This window comes from Thunnus maccoyii, chromosome 23 (genome assembly GCF_910596095.1).
Source record: "Thunnus maccoyii chromosome 23, fThuMac1.1, whole genome shotgun sequence".
Lineage (NCBI taxonomy): Eukaryota > Metazoa > Chordata > Actinopteri > Scombriformes > Scombridae > Thunnus > Thunnus maccoyii.
In genome coordinates, this window is record NC_056555.1 from 20,380,786 (window position 1) to 20,395,391 (window position 14,606).

At 40.1% G+C, this 14,606-nt stretch overlaps 1 long non-coding RNA gene across 2 annotated transcripts in view; it reads right to left on the reverse strand.

The window, feature by feature from the left end:
* Positions 1 to 2,351: 2,351 nt before the first annotated feature.
* LOC121890660 overlaps positions 2,352 to 14,606 on the reverse strand; it is a 243,482-nt gene continuing 231,227 nt past the window's right edge. Inside the window, exons 2-4 of one of the 2 annotated variants that reach the window (XR_006093872.1) lie at positions 5,087 to 5,210; positions 4,394 to 4,522; positions 2,352 to 2,953 (exon numbers count right to left, since the gene is read on the reverse strand). This is a non-coding gene — a long non-coding RNA (uncharacterized LOC121890660). Of the gene's footprint in view, positions 2,954 to 3,728; positions 4,208 to 4,393; positions 4,523 to 5,086; positions 5,211 to 14,606 lie in introns of those variants that run through there. The other variant, XR_006093873.1, reaches the window with a different exon arrangement.

The following is a 14,606-nucleotide window of genomic DNA, read 5'->3' on the forward strand; positions in this document are numbered from 1 at the left end:
GCAGAGATCAGTAGCCATCTTCCCTCCCTGTTGATTGGCCCTTCAGGACCCTATTTTCCCATCATTTTGTGCCTAAGTGACTAATGAGGACTACATTTTTTTGAAATTGGTCCAGTATTGAGTGAGAGCGCTTCAGCCGGCAGCTGCGAAATGAGCTGCAATGTAATCTGACGGGGCAACAGCGCACGTTCAATGTACGTCCACTAAAAGTGCTTGACAACATTATGGAAAGGACCATACAGAGAAATAAAGCATTATTCTTTATCTTTTGCTCAATCTGGTCTGTTTGTTGTCGTGTCTCACCAAGTCTCAAGTCTCGTTCTGAAATCTCGCAAGAGTTGTTGTCGAAATCAGCTAAATATTCAGCCATGACAGAGCTGGAGAGAGGAGTGTCGGGAGGAGTTTGTTGTGTTGGAGTACAGAAAGCGTCTTCCTGCAACAACTCAACTCTTTCAGAACGAGACTTCTTCTTGAAATCCCTATTGGTCACTTAGACACAAAACAAAGGGAAAATAAGGTCCAGTTTGAAAAATATCAAAGTTTCCCTTTAAGATACTAACATGAAGTCCTGAGATCAGATCAAATGAGCTGATCATCAGCTGATCACCCTGAACACCACCTACACAAATGATGTCAGAGTGGTCTATTTAAAGGATAATTCCTGTTTATTACAACTTGGGCCTTATTTTCATTCAAATTATAATAACATTCTCTCCAAAAGGTGAATTTCAGAGATCTGGGAGTGCGGCGACATTACATCAAAATAGTCTGATGGGACACGAAACACAAGCAGTCAGACAACCAGACGGATTTTAAGCAAACCTCCAGGTTAGTCTGGAAGATCAAACAAAGGCAAATAGTAAAATTATTACTCAAACTGTCTGTTGTAGACATCCATCACAGTTTACAGGCCGTCTCTGTTTCTACAAGCATTCATATCCAGTTGTCATTCATGCAGATTGTTACGTACCAGCTGCACGTACAGCAACAGTGTTATTGGCTTCATTCACTATAATCCCACTGGGAGCTTATTATATCTCTGCCTAATATAAGACTAATATAAGAAAATTAATTAATCTTTTCCTTCTCATAAACTTTTATTTTGAAAGTTTTAAAACATTTTAAATACCATCCGAAATGACTGCAAGTAGCTGAATTTCCTGCTCCAATTTGGTCCAAAAAAAAAAAAAAAAAATTAAGATGCTCAGTCTGAACTCGCCGTGTGCAGATCACACTATTATTGCACTGATATTTCTCAGCCTAATGAAATCTGCTCTGCCTCGCACCGATGGAACACTGTTAACTTTGATCTCACAATTAAGTCTCCATGAACAGCTAATAAAGCATAATCTGCTCTGTATCTGCTTGTCTGCACCAGAAGCACAGAAAGCCTTTTAGCATATCTATCGCTGCGGCTCCTGACTGACATTTTGTTGCTCTCGGGCTGAAAACAGTGACTTATTTTTTTTTATCACGCTCCAGATAATACAATCAAGTATTAAGGAGTTAAAAATCAAACTGGATCTGCATCGGTTGAGTGGCAGATGAGTGGCAGACGCCTGTGGGGGCTTCTAGTTATTCAATCTCTTTCTCTCTTTTTCATCCAACCTCCCTCTACTTTTTCCATGTTGACATCCCTGAATACAAAAAAAAAACAGCAGCCTCGCTTTTGTTGCAGTTTCCTCACCAGAGGTTATACCCCTACGGCTAAATTACCCAATCTTTCATTTACTAAATATAACATAATCATGACGTCACTGTTCTCCTCTGATAGCTCTCATAACCCTTTTATACATTTGGCTGTAATATCTCTGCCTCTCGATCGGAGTTAATGACGGGCCTGGACATTCTCAGATTTCTGCTCTATGATAAGACCAATCAACCGAAAATTGTGGCCTTTCGTTTTTTTTTTTTTTTTTTTTTTGGCATTTATTCCTGTTTCCTCAAGAAATGACACTGGCCCAAGTGGACAGACGGTAGCAGTTTGGTGTTGTATGTTGGAGAATTGATAAGGAATGTTTTCCACATGAGTTAGGTAGTGAACTCTGATTGTGGCGCAATATTTTCCTCTCATCTTAAACTCGGCAGTTGGTAGTTGATGTTACGAGGCCACCGGCCAGATCTGTTAAGCCCGTATGCTCGTGTGCTGATGTATAGGTTTGATACCTATGGAACAAATACAATTACAGCAATAGTTCACATACAGTTTATGTGTCCTTTAGGTGGGAGAAATCTCAAATGTGCTTCTACTTTTCATCATCAGAACCAGTTCAAAAAGCCATCCTGGTGGTTGCGATCAGGCTCCGGAGAGGAAGACTTTACCGAGTTCACCACAAACCTCGCTGATGAGGTTAAAAGGTAACACTTCAATCGAGTCGGTCTTGTACACTTAAGTAAAAAAAAAAATCACCACCACTTTCTCCGTCGTCACACTTTTCATCTTACACCTGTTGTTTTTGTTGGAAGAAATACTTTGAGGTCAAAGAGATCTAACAGCAACATCATCTGTTTTCACGGATAACAGTTTGTGATGGATATGTTTTTGAAGGAAGAGGAGCTGATAAGATTATAGTGTCTAATGAGCAACGGTCTTGCTTTGGTCGATCGTGACCCCGCGCAAGTTATAATGAAAAGTCAAACCAGTAGACATCTACAGGGACCCGAATGTTAGAGAGAGTCTGTCTGTCTTGACTTATTCCTCATGAGTTTACTGCTGATGTCTGAACTGAATCGCTGTTTGGAAAGAAATATTATTTCAAGAATTGAAACTGGCATTTTTCAGAAGTGCTTTTGGGAATTATTTTATCATATCATCTGTAATCTCGGTAGCTCCTGCCTGCTTTGTATAATGTTTTAATGTGTTTCAGTTTGCTTCAGAGAGGTTTTCCATGCTTAGCCATTATCTTTCATCATAAATAATCCTTTGAGGGGGGTTTGCAGGATGAAACTGTGCCTGGAGAAAAAAAAAAAGAAGGTATTAAAGATGTCTCCTTTAAAAAGGTCATATAACAGCTAGTTAAGGAAGTGTTTTGAGCAAAATATATCTGGTAAGTGTTGCATTTACACAAACATGCAAGCCACTGCTGCCTAGTGTCCCTCAGAATTACATCCATACCGGACGATTCTGCACCTCGACGTTTATGTTCGACGCCAACGTTCAGTGACGACGCAGGAAGTAGCGCGTCGTCTTTGTAGGCAGGTGGACAGTAAAGGTGAGGAGGTCATAGTCTGGCTATCATGCAGGAGAGCTGAATGTGCGTCCATGCAATTAATATTTTGCCTTTTTATGAACCATAAGTACGATCTCTCTCATCTTAAGTGTTTTAGTTTCCTAACCCCTTTTTGCAGATTGCATTAAATGATTTAAATGATTATGCTCAGGTTATTTAGCTTCGACAGCTGATGGGAAACACCTGCTGTGACATCATTGTCGGGGGTGTGGCCTGACATCCGGCCCAGATTCACTGTTAATGTTTACGAAGCTGTGAGCACATAAAATACGTACGGACACTCATATCACACGATGCAACTATTTTTTTTTCATATTAAATTGAATAAAGTCATGATTTACAACCAGTGTGTTCATTCTTGCAGAGAACATAATGACATTTCAGCAATAAAATTAATCTTTTAAATTTCTTAATGAATATAAATGGATTGGTTGGATTTATTCCAATTATTATTATTGGAAGTATTCATTCAAAAAAAAAAAAAGCTCAAATAGCATAAAAACTTAAAACTATTATCATTATTCTAGTATGTGCATGTTTATCAAGATCATCATTAAAAAACCAACAATAAAACCTTCATCAATCATTCGACGCAGTGTGATTGGTTCAGCTGTGAGAGCAGCCAATCCAAATGTTTCCTCCAATAAAATTATATTCTTCTAAAAAGTTGCAGAATAAAAACTGCAGAATAGACCCATTTTTTTTTTCCTTGAAGAATCTGTAACTCAGCTATATTATGCTTACTCTCGAAACAATATCCCGACCTTTCATCAGATGTGTTGACTGTGTCAGACTGTATTTAGCCTGAAAGCAACTCTTCTATCTTCTCTGCTTGCGGATCTCCCTCTCTCTCTCTCTCCCTCTCTCTCTCTCCCTCTCTCTCTCTCTCTCTCTCTGTCTGTTATCAATTCTTTTTAGACATCAGCTTTTCAAAAGCTGTTAGGGATGTGATGTGAAAGGAGGGCAGTTTGAATATTCTGGAAAAAAAAAATACAGGCCTAAAGCATCATCTGCAATTATACCATTCGTTGTCAAATATGTTTGCATATTCAATATATTTAAAAAAAAAAAAAAAAAAAAAAAAGAACTGCTGGATGTGGCTTAATTTAAGAAGCCTCATAGGCGACATGCAAACTCCTCAACAATGTGCTGGAGAGAGATACCTTATTAGCCTTATTATCATTATTCCTCCTGATCGGTCTCCTCGACCAGATTGTTGTCCTTCACCTAACTTTCCTCTTTATCGTGTAGACACAGACCAAATAAACTCTGCAGACGCCGGTGGCTCTCCGCTGTGAAAGAAAGAAAAAGTTGGTCGGTTGTGAAAAATAAAAATTATAAGACCACTGATGCCAGGACTGACTGAGGGAGTGGGCTATGTTCTGACAGGTGTGGTGTCATGTCGACCGAAAGGCAAAGATGTTTTGAATTAATGAGGCCAGGTGATGGAGAAAAAGGAGCAGAACTGGAGCCAAGACTCTCGCCTGCAGTTTACTGGAGACCCGGCGTGCTTCTTATTTAAATAACCGCCCTTGATCTCGCTGATCACTAGGCTATAGGCTACTTAATTAAAACTAACAAGCAGTGCATTAGCACCCTGCCGGCGCGCTGACACCGTCAACCTGGTTGTATATAAGCAGCACCCCGGGGGAGGAAGGTGCAGTATTCCAGATGCAGGTGAAGCACAGTTCATTTAAAATGCCAACAAAAAAAAAAAAAAAAGATGGCAGGTTTGTGCACCCTGATTGAAAGTGGAAGCATTTTTTCAATGTAGCAGTGAAGGAGGAGTGTGTGTGTGTGTGTGTGTGTGTATGATGTGTGTGTGTGTGTTCCCCTCAGAATAAAAGGCAACATACCCGCCTAGGAAGGCCAGCCTTGAGCTTTATAGACGGCTGCTTTGATCAGAAAAAGGCCGGTTCATCTTCACCTTCTCGTGGACGTCACGCGGGATGCTGATGATGCCGCCGTGCGCCTGTTTCTCTGAAGACAGACAGAAAGGAAATAAGGTGGAGGAAGAAATGTAATAGATGCTAAATGGGTAAGCTAAGGTGTGGCAGGTTTTTTTTATACCAAGTTTAACCCTTTAACACTCAGTTTTACCCCTCTTTTGTTTCTTTTTAAGTAGCTTTCAGGTTGTTAAAATCCTCCTAATCAACATTATCTGACAGTATCACATGTATATATACTGTATAGGCTCATTGAAGCTACTTGTAGATGATTTAGTGAGATATTTTAACCCTAAACACCATATTTCAAATGGAAATATCATTTTATAAACAACTTTAGAGTTTCTAAATATATCTTTCACAAACTTGGGGATTTTCACTAGAATTTATAAACAATTTCTGTAGATTTGAATGCTGTTTGCCTACAAAACAAGATTTTTATCATAAGATATATGACAAGGACCACTTCTGAATTTCAATTTGTTCTAATGGGCTTGTAAATCTGGTTACATATAATATAAAATAAGTGTTTTATGCGTCAACTTTGCGCTAAATGTTTAGTGCACTGATGCTCTTTTATGGAGTAGAGGTAGTCTCTACATCCACCTACATAGATCCTGTTCTGATGAACTGATGTTAAGTTAAGCATGTCTGTCAACTTTTCAGGTATCAGGAGAAAACGGCTCTTAAACCGAGATTCAAGGTGAGATTAAACTAATTAAAAGCCAATTTTGGGAGCAGGATGTAACAGCAGAGTGAGACCTCCTGCTCCATAATGTGTACAAATGAATAAATCATTTTTTTTTTTTCAGTTAAGCGACAAAAGATCTGTTTCTCTCTGCTGTGTTTGTCAATGACTGAGTGAAGACCTGATAATCAGACTGAATTCAACCTAATTAACATCATTTAAAAACAAGTTTATAAGTGTGAATGAACGATGTTGAGAAAAGTGGACTAGAGTACAATTCAGCTCAGTTAATTATGATTATTGTGAGATTAAACCAGTTAACAGAACATTAAAACAGTGGTGAAACCTAACTAAGCACATATACTCGAGTACAGTACTTAAGTACAGATTTGAGATACTTTTAGGCGTATTTTGAGTATTTTAAGCTCCTTCCAGAGATAAATATCGCACTTAAATGCTAGTTTTCACAGGGGATATTTTTTCTGCATTTAGTACTTTGAATTTGGATATTTAAAGTACATTTTGTTACCTACATACTTAAGTACTTTTTGAATGCAATACTTTTACTTGTAACAAAGTATTTTAGAGTGATGCAGTACTCTTATTTGACAGCTATAGTTATCACTGGGGACATTTCTCTGCATTTAGTACTTTCAATTTGGGTATTTTAAGTACATTTTGTTGCCTACATACAGTTACTTAAGTACTTTTTGAATGCAATACTTTTACTTGTAACAAAGTATTTTTACAGTGATGTGCTGCTACTTTTACTGGGGCCATTTTTAAACATTTACTGCTTTCAATTTTGATATTTTAAGTACATTTTTTTGCATGAATGCGAGACTTTTACTTGTAACAAAGTATTTTTTCACAGTACTTTTACTTATCGATCTGCTACTTCCTCCAACACTGAAGTGAAGGAGGCCTCCTGCTGCTGTGATGAGTAATAAATGACTAAATCACATGACTTCTGAGTAAAGTAACGAGTAATCTGTTTCTCTCTCAGAGTCACGCGCACCTCTGCTGTGATTGTAAATGACTTTGCGACGACCTCTGTTGCAAATGTCCCCCCCCCCCACCCACCACCACCACCACCACCACCACTCAACCCCACCCCTCTCCTCCTCACCACCACCCACCACCCTCCCCTCCACACTCCTCACCCACCCACCCTCTTCGCAGAAAATGGAAATGGCTTAGCACTATCGCCGTTGCCCCGGCAACCATCTGAGTCCCCCATCTCGCGGTGGAGAAATGAGTTCTGAACAGGCTCGAGAGAGGCAGGGATTAAACATGATCCCGCGGACGGACTGTCAATCAAAACTCTCCAGCCTCCTTCCGTTTAAAAAAAAACGCACCAAAAGGTGAATTTTTACTGGAATCGTCCGGTTAGAAAAAAAAGTAAATAAATAAAATATAAATAAATAAATCAACTGATAATGACTCCGGCCTGGTGGGGTTTTTTTTTATGTAAGCTATTAAAAGCAGGGAACTTCTTTTTCAAAAACAAATCCGTTATCCTGCAGCGGATTTAGTGGTGGTCGTTATATTCCAATGCCAAGAGGCGATGGATTAATTTAATTAGCCTGGTGAAGATTAATGACAATGCATAGGCCTTTTGTAGATAAGGCTATACACTGTTAAAAAAAGAAGAAGAAGAAGGGATGTGTTATTTTCTACAGACTGTGTGTCTAATTTGGGAAACTTGGGGAACCATCCGAAAATTATTCCACTATAGATTTTATAGCCTGCAGTTTATATTCACCTTTTGTAGGCTGAGATAAGCCTGAATGATGAGATTCATAGATGGTAAAATAGTATCAAATACAGATTCATGCCTATTTTGTGTGAAATAGAAACTAAAAATACAGGCTAGTAATGGTTGTTGTTTTCCTTGAATTACTGGACTATCAGAGTGGATTAAATAGTGTTTAATTAGCAACACGCTAACATGTAGCATATTTTCAGATGTGTTTAAATTAAACCCATCAAACATGCACCAACTGGTTAAGTTTAAAGCTGCAGGAATCTTTTTTTAAACATATAAGGAAAACATCTCTATTATAAATCTTCATTTAAAGATATTAATTAATCATGATATAGTGGAAGCCAGTGGTTGCTAATCTTTTTTGGCTTTTGACCCTTTAAAAAGGAAAAATTTGTCTACTTGTGACCACTCAATACAGGCCGCACATGTCCACTTCAACCAAAAAGGAGATTTTTCCTCTTCAGATTGTTTTGTTTTAATACTTTTTATTGGTCTGAACATGTCAAATCATCCAAATGTGAGAAAATAAATACAACTTTGTGTAACAGAAATATGTTTCTACTGCTTTCCCTTTCTGCTAATCGTTTCCTGACCCCTCAGATTCATCTTATGACCCCTTAGAGGGGGCCAAACCCTTAGTTTGAGTACCACTGGTGTAGGCTGTCAGTGGCACTATTGACCTCACTAGTAGTTCACATGTGTGTTCATATGGTGTGATTTCATAATGTGATGTGTGACTGGACAACAGAAAGAACAATGATAATAATTAATAATTAATAATTGAATTTAATGATTATTAAGCAGTAGTATTATTATTAAATTAGACAAGCCAAAGTGGAGAATTTTAACCCTCGACACATTCATTAAAACCTGATAAAAATCTATTTATTTTGCTGATATATCACACCTGAAAATATCGATAAGATATACAGTATATCTACGCACCACAATAAGGGAAATCCCTTGAATGTGTAAACCTACTTGGTAATAAACTTGTGTGTGATGCTGGTTTCTGAGGTTACTGTCAGTGTAAACTTACCACATCTACACCTGCAGAATCTATGCATTCATGACACTGGCAGCGCTGCAACATGCAGTCAACAGTGAGCTGTCAGGACTATTCTCAGCTGCTTTTTAATTGATTAATTCGCACTTTATAGCTTCGTCCAATACCCTGTCTTCTCATAGCAGTTATTTTAATGCTTAGTTAGATTATTTATGTCTCAAACTGGGGAAATAGTTCCTCAAAATCGCTTCTAATTGCTTCTCTTTTCATTAAAACCTATTTTTTCATTTGATATTTGTTGTCAGGTGTCTTATAATAATAATAAAAAACTTCCCGTGGTAATCCCTGCCTGCTTTTGGGGAAGTAATCAGATTACAGTAACGCATTGCTGGTGCCAGGCTGAAAGAGCGGGAGAGGGCGGCGGGAGGCTGGAGAGGAGAGGAGGAGGTGGGTGGGGGGGTGGAGGGGGGGGCACAGTGAGACCCCCGTGCAATTTGATATTTGCCTCTTTGACAGTCATTTAAAGGGGATCTGGAGAACCCGATAGCCGGGGGACTTACACCCTTCCAAAGGCTTTCGGGACACTTTAGCCCGGCTCGGCTCGGCCCCGCAGCGCCAGTGAGTCGCCAGGCAGGGTGTAAACGTTAAATGTTAGCCATTTGTTCCGTAGATTGCGGGGAAAATCAAGCCACTCTTTCATTCATTCATCTATTTTTTAGGGTGGGGGGCCCTCCTCCCACTCCTGCCCCCCCCCCCCCCCCCCCCCCCTCCTCCTCCTCCTTCTCCCTCTCTTTCCTCCTCTGCTTTTCTTTCTCTTCCAGACTCCACAACCCCACAAACAGTCATTGACTAAAGCGGCTTATAGGGAGTCTCCTAATAACGCTTTAACGAATTAAAAAGCAAAGAAGAAGAAGTTTACAGAAGGAGGGAAGAGATGTTTTGTAATTGCTGAGACTGTAACAGACAAAAGAGTCCTGACGCAGTGGAATAGGAGGTTATCTGCTATGGTGGCGGTTCCTTATCAGTGGATAAATATTTGTATATCATGGCCAACCGAGGGGAGGGGGGGCTCTGCAAAAACCCCTCTAACGTGTTGTTGTGATTGTTGCAACACAGGTGATCTACATGGAGATAGCTACTGTATACGTCCTCTCTCTCTCTCTCTCTCTCTCTGTGTAGTGGAAGCTGCACAGCTGCCACGTGGGGGGTCGAGGCGCTTCCTGCAAAGCCATTTCTTCTTCTTCTTCTTCTTTTTTTTTCAATTATGAGGTTAAAAGAGTGTGTGTTTTTAATAAACGACTGCTCATTAAAGAGAGAGTACATTCCCCTGCAGATAACAGGCAGGTTGCATTGTGCGGCTCTCTCCTGGGAGGACTCCTGCCTGGATGTTTGTCCCCCCCTCTCCTCTCCTCGCCTCTCCCCAACTCCCCAGCCTCGCATCTCATTAGGGCTAATCTCCACATCTCTATCTACCGCCGCATCAGCCTCCCCATCAACCTATATGGCCTGTTTCTGAACAGACAAAAAGATTAAGATTTTCTTTCACAGTGTGAATTAAATCGGGCTATTTCAGGGGGACCTTTTTTTTTTACGCAACAACCAACGTGATCCTGGTTGGGTTTTTTTTTGTTTTGCTTTCATATGAAACCCTCACTGGACTCCACAGTGGCCACCCAGTCCAGGATTATTCTGCTCAGCCAGGAAAGAAGAAGAAGAAGAGGAGGAGGAGGAGAGAGGAAGAGAGAGAGAGAGGGAGAGAGGGAGGGCCTGCCTGGATACCCAGCCGCCTGTAAGTGTCCATCCCCCGGTTTGTTTGACATGGCAGTGTCCCTGGGTATAAAAGCGATAAACATCTGGTGGCGTTGCCAGGACATTGGAAAATGAGGGATTGGGGAGAGGCAGTGAAAGAGGAGGCGAAAATACTAAATCATAATGAGAAGAAAGATGGGCAGACAGAGAGAGAGAGAGAGAGAGAGGGAGGGAGAGAGAGAGAAAGAGAGAGAGAGAGATGCTGATCAGCTAATTACAGCTGCAAATAAAATGCAAATTTATCCTGGCACGGTGAGCATGCCCAAGTTTAAACACAGCGCCATCCAAAAAATTCAGAGATGCGCGGGCACCGTGCCAATGATGACTTCCAAACAAAGAATGATGATCCAATAATAAGAATAAATGTATATACTTACACATTTTTATTATTATTTTATGATATTATTACATTAGACTATATTCGCTTCTGCACACTACACATCCTGGTGCTTTTTTTTTTTTTTTTTTTAGGCTACACCTCCCACCCCTTTCAATAAAAAAAAAAAAAAAGAAAGATGGCATGCTTCCCAACAACAGTGACACCACCATGCACATGATGCTACACATCCACAATCCAACAATACAGTTCCCACAGTGTAGTCGCTATTTACGCAGGGAGGGGAGGAGGAGGAGGAGGCACCACCACATGCCTCTGTTTCCCCACCTTATGTAGTGATTAATGATATATCGCCACCCAAAGATTAATCATGGAAAATTATTAAAAAAAAAAAAAAAAAATCTTGGAGGTGCTCGTGAGAACTGGCTACATCAGGTGGGCTCAGGGATGGAGAGAAGAAGAAGAAGAAGAAGAAGAAGGGGGGGGGTTAGAAAACGAATTAGCTTCATCGAATCTTTTTAGATGCAAATATTTTGTTATCTCCACGTTGCTGCGCCGTTTTTTTCTCTCTCTCCCAGTGTTTATGATTAATTATCTCTTCTTGGTGAAAAATAAATCATGCGAAATTAGGATCTAGCTGACTCCACGTGCGTAAGCAGAGATGGCAGGTCGATGCTGTTAATTTCAGGTTGAAATTGACACACTAATTATAGTGCAGAGTGCTGCTGGAACACTAGCAGGCAAGATTATACCTCTGTGCTTCTATTTTTTTCCTCTCTCTCTCTCTCTTTTTTTTTTTTTTATCAGATCCCCCTTATATTTTACCAATTAAAAATCGTAAAGGCATTTCATTGCCCCAGGATAAAAAAAAAAACGCAGCCTCTCTCCTAACATGGCCATCACTTTCCCCCATCAGATTCATTGTGATGTATTAGATGCAATAAATTATCCCATGTAACAAAACATGGCGAGCTGAAAGGCTGATAATCTGCAGAGGGGAGATAAGGATTCATTATTCCAAATCATTATGAATCCAGCGTTGGCTGTGACTTCTTTCTTAATCAGCTTCTGTGATCCTGGATACGTGAAGGGAGCAGATAAGAGCAGAGTCGTTTATAATTCTCCCCACCTCGGCCTAATATTTTAAAATAAAATCGCAGGGAGAAGCCGCCGTGTAAAAAAAAAAAAAAAAACACACACACACACTCATACACACACACAGACATTGGCTTAACGTTTGGAGAGAGTGCACAGGACGAGAATAATAAAACACATTGAGGAAATAAATAAGTAAATAGATAATACGTGGCCCATACATTTTTGGAGGTGTTTTGTCTCAAATTAAGGTCATCTTATTCGACATACAGCGGAGAATCATGTAGGCAGGGGAGGAAAGGGGAGATATATATAGGCTATACTGCAGCATTTATTTCGCATTTGGAGTGGGAAGTGTCTAATAAAATTTAGGCTACATCAGGGAGGCTGTAAGAGCGGGTGACCGTAAATGATTTACTCCGTTTATGCACTAACGGGGCAGAAAAGCCACGGTGCAGGAGGAGGAGGAGGAGGAGGAGGAGGAGGGTGGGAGAGGTAGGGTGGGTGGGTGTTGGGGTGTTTTGCAGCTGTACAATCCGAAACTGAAAACTCTCAAAAAAAAAAAAAAAAAAAAAAAAAGCAGCTGTATTTAATCAGAATATAAAGGTGACATTATAACTCCTCATTCTGTCTGCTGGGGAGATTATAAATATCAGCTGGCTGTGATAGAACTGATGGGAATATATAAAAAAAAAAAAAAAAAAAAAAAAAAAAGGCCAGTGTGCGCAGGCTCTGCTTGTTATTATGGCCCAGTGTACCGGAGGGTTTGTGCTTTGCTGTTGTCAAGCCTCTTGCTGTCACGCGGGAGCTCGCGTCAAATTCTACATTAATCACGCGATTTCACGGCGGCGGGGGCGCACGCGGGAGAAAAAGGGGGGGGGGTAGGGGGTGAGGATGGGGGAGCGTGACTTTGGACTTGGGCATCACGCTCCCCGTTACAAGCCCCGGTTCGGAGAGACTTGTGTATACCCAAATAATGTGATTGAATGTGTGGCCTAGTAATGCAAGGTAAACCCTACAACAGCATCAAGGCCGTTTACACTTTCCATTTACAATTAATTAAGGATTGAATGTAAAGAATAACGTCTCATTTTATATGTTTTCTTTCAGAAATAAAACGTGTCCCCCCCCTCCTTTATTTAATTCTATCCCGACTGAACGAGACAGAAATTGATTCTCGTTATTTCCCCTCGTAATTAATCTTTTTATTACACCTATAATATGCTTTAATTATCTGCGGCGTAAATACTGGTTTAACCGTTGTTTCTCCAGCTTATATCAAAGCCATCAGTATGCGCATTTATCACAGACGCATATTAACTTCACCTTTACATTCAAATCGCACAGCTAATAATTCCAGAAATAAGCACTTTATTTACGTCAAAAGCAGATTAATAAATCATTACTATCTGGATGTGTTATTTTGTAATTCTATTTAGATATTGAATTACTAATTCCATAAATGAAAAGCTCCGCTTTACCCTGCATGGAAACACTGAATTATTCATTGGGGTCTTTTTTTTTTTTTTTTTTTTTTTTTTTAAAAAAAAGACACGTTTGGCTGTGGTCGCGTTCGTAAGTTTATACAACGAGGTTTGCGCCAATTATCTTTAATTTATTACCTTAATTGAATTGCTTCCCCAAATATAGATTTGGGTGTGATCAGTTTACATTCTCCTTCAGAGAGTCAAGGCGCAACACGAGAGATGCCAAGCCTCCAGCATCCTCCCTCTCCTCTCCTCTCCTCTCCTCCTCTTCCTCTTCTCTCCTCTCCTCTCTCCTCCTCTTCTCTCCTCTCTCCTCTCCTCAGTGCATTTCACAGAGAGAAGGATCGGATTTGCTTGGTGCTCCTTTCAATCAACCATGGTGTCAATAAGCAGGCTAGCAGGCCTCTATATGCTCCGGGATAGTGGTGGTGGATGTATGTGAAGCTTTGACGTTGCAGAGCATCTGCTAAAACCACCAAGCCACAACGCAGCTCCGATCAGATTACCATATTGATACGGAAAGATTTCAGATTTGTTTGCATGCGCGTTGTTTAGATTTAGCTCTAATTGCTGTGGAGTTTGGCGCGGATCTTTTGGTGTTGATTAGACACCAGCTATGGCTTAATCTGTCCTTTTGTGGCAGAGGAGAGAAAGGGCTCCTCTTCCAACACAAAAGGAGGCGCAACATTTTGTGTGTCACGGAGAGATCTTGTGCTTCTGCACAGAAATATCTCCAGAGCACAAACTGTACAGGCGACATTCTTATAAGGAGGTTATATAGATAATAATACTTACACAACACAGCCTCCTTTGCTCATCCACAAAATCATATAAAATCATGTTTAAAAGTGGCATATTGTGATTTTTCTTTTTCTTTCACCCCCCCAAAAATATTCATCTGACTAAAGGCAGGCATTTACTTTTGGCCTACAAATGTGGGCGTCACCTGAACGCACCATCAGGTTGTACCTGCTTTACCTTTATTATACATAAAAATCAAAATAAAGATAAAAAACAAAAAACAATAATAAAAGCAACATATTTCAGAGCCATTTGACAGCATTTAACGTGCAAAAATGTGTGATAAATTGCTAATGATGAAATAATAGTGCACTATTCCTTTTTCTAATTTATTCCCATTGGTTTTTATTGCCTCTAATTAGGTTTCTATTCCTCTAACTTGTGATGCTCAAACCCGGAAGAGCTGGCGTGCACAGTACAGTAAGTACGGTAAAGAGGC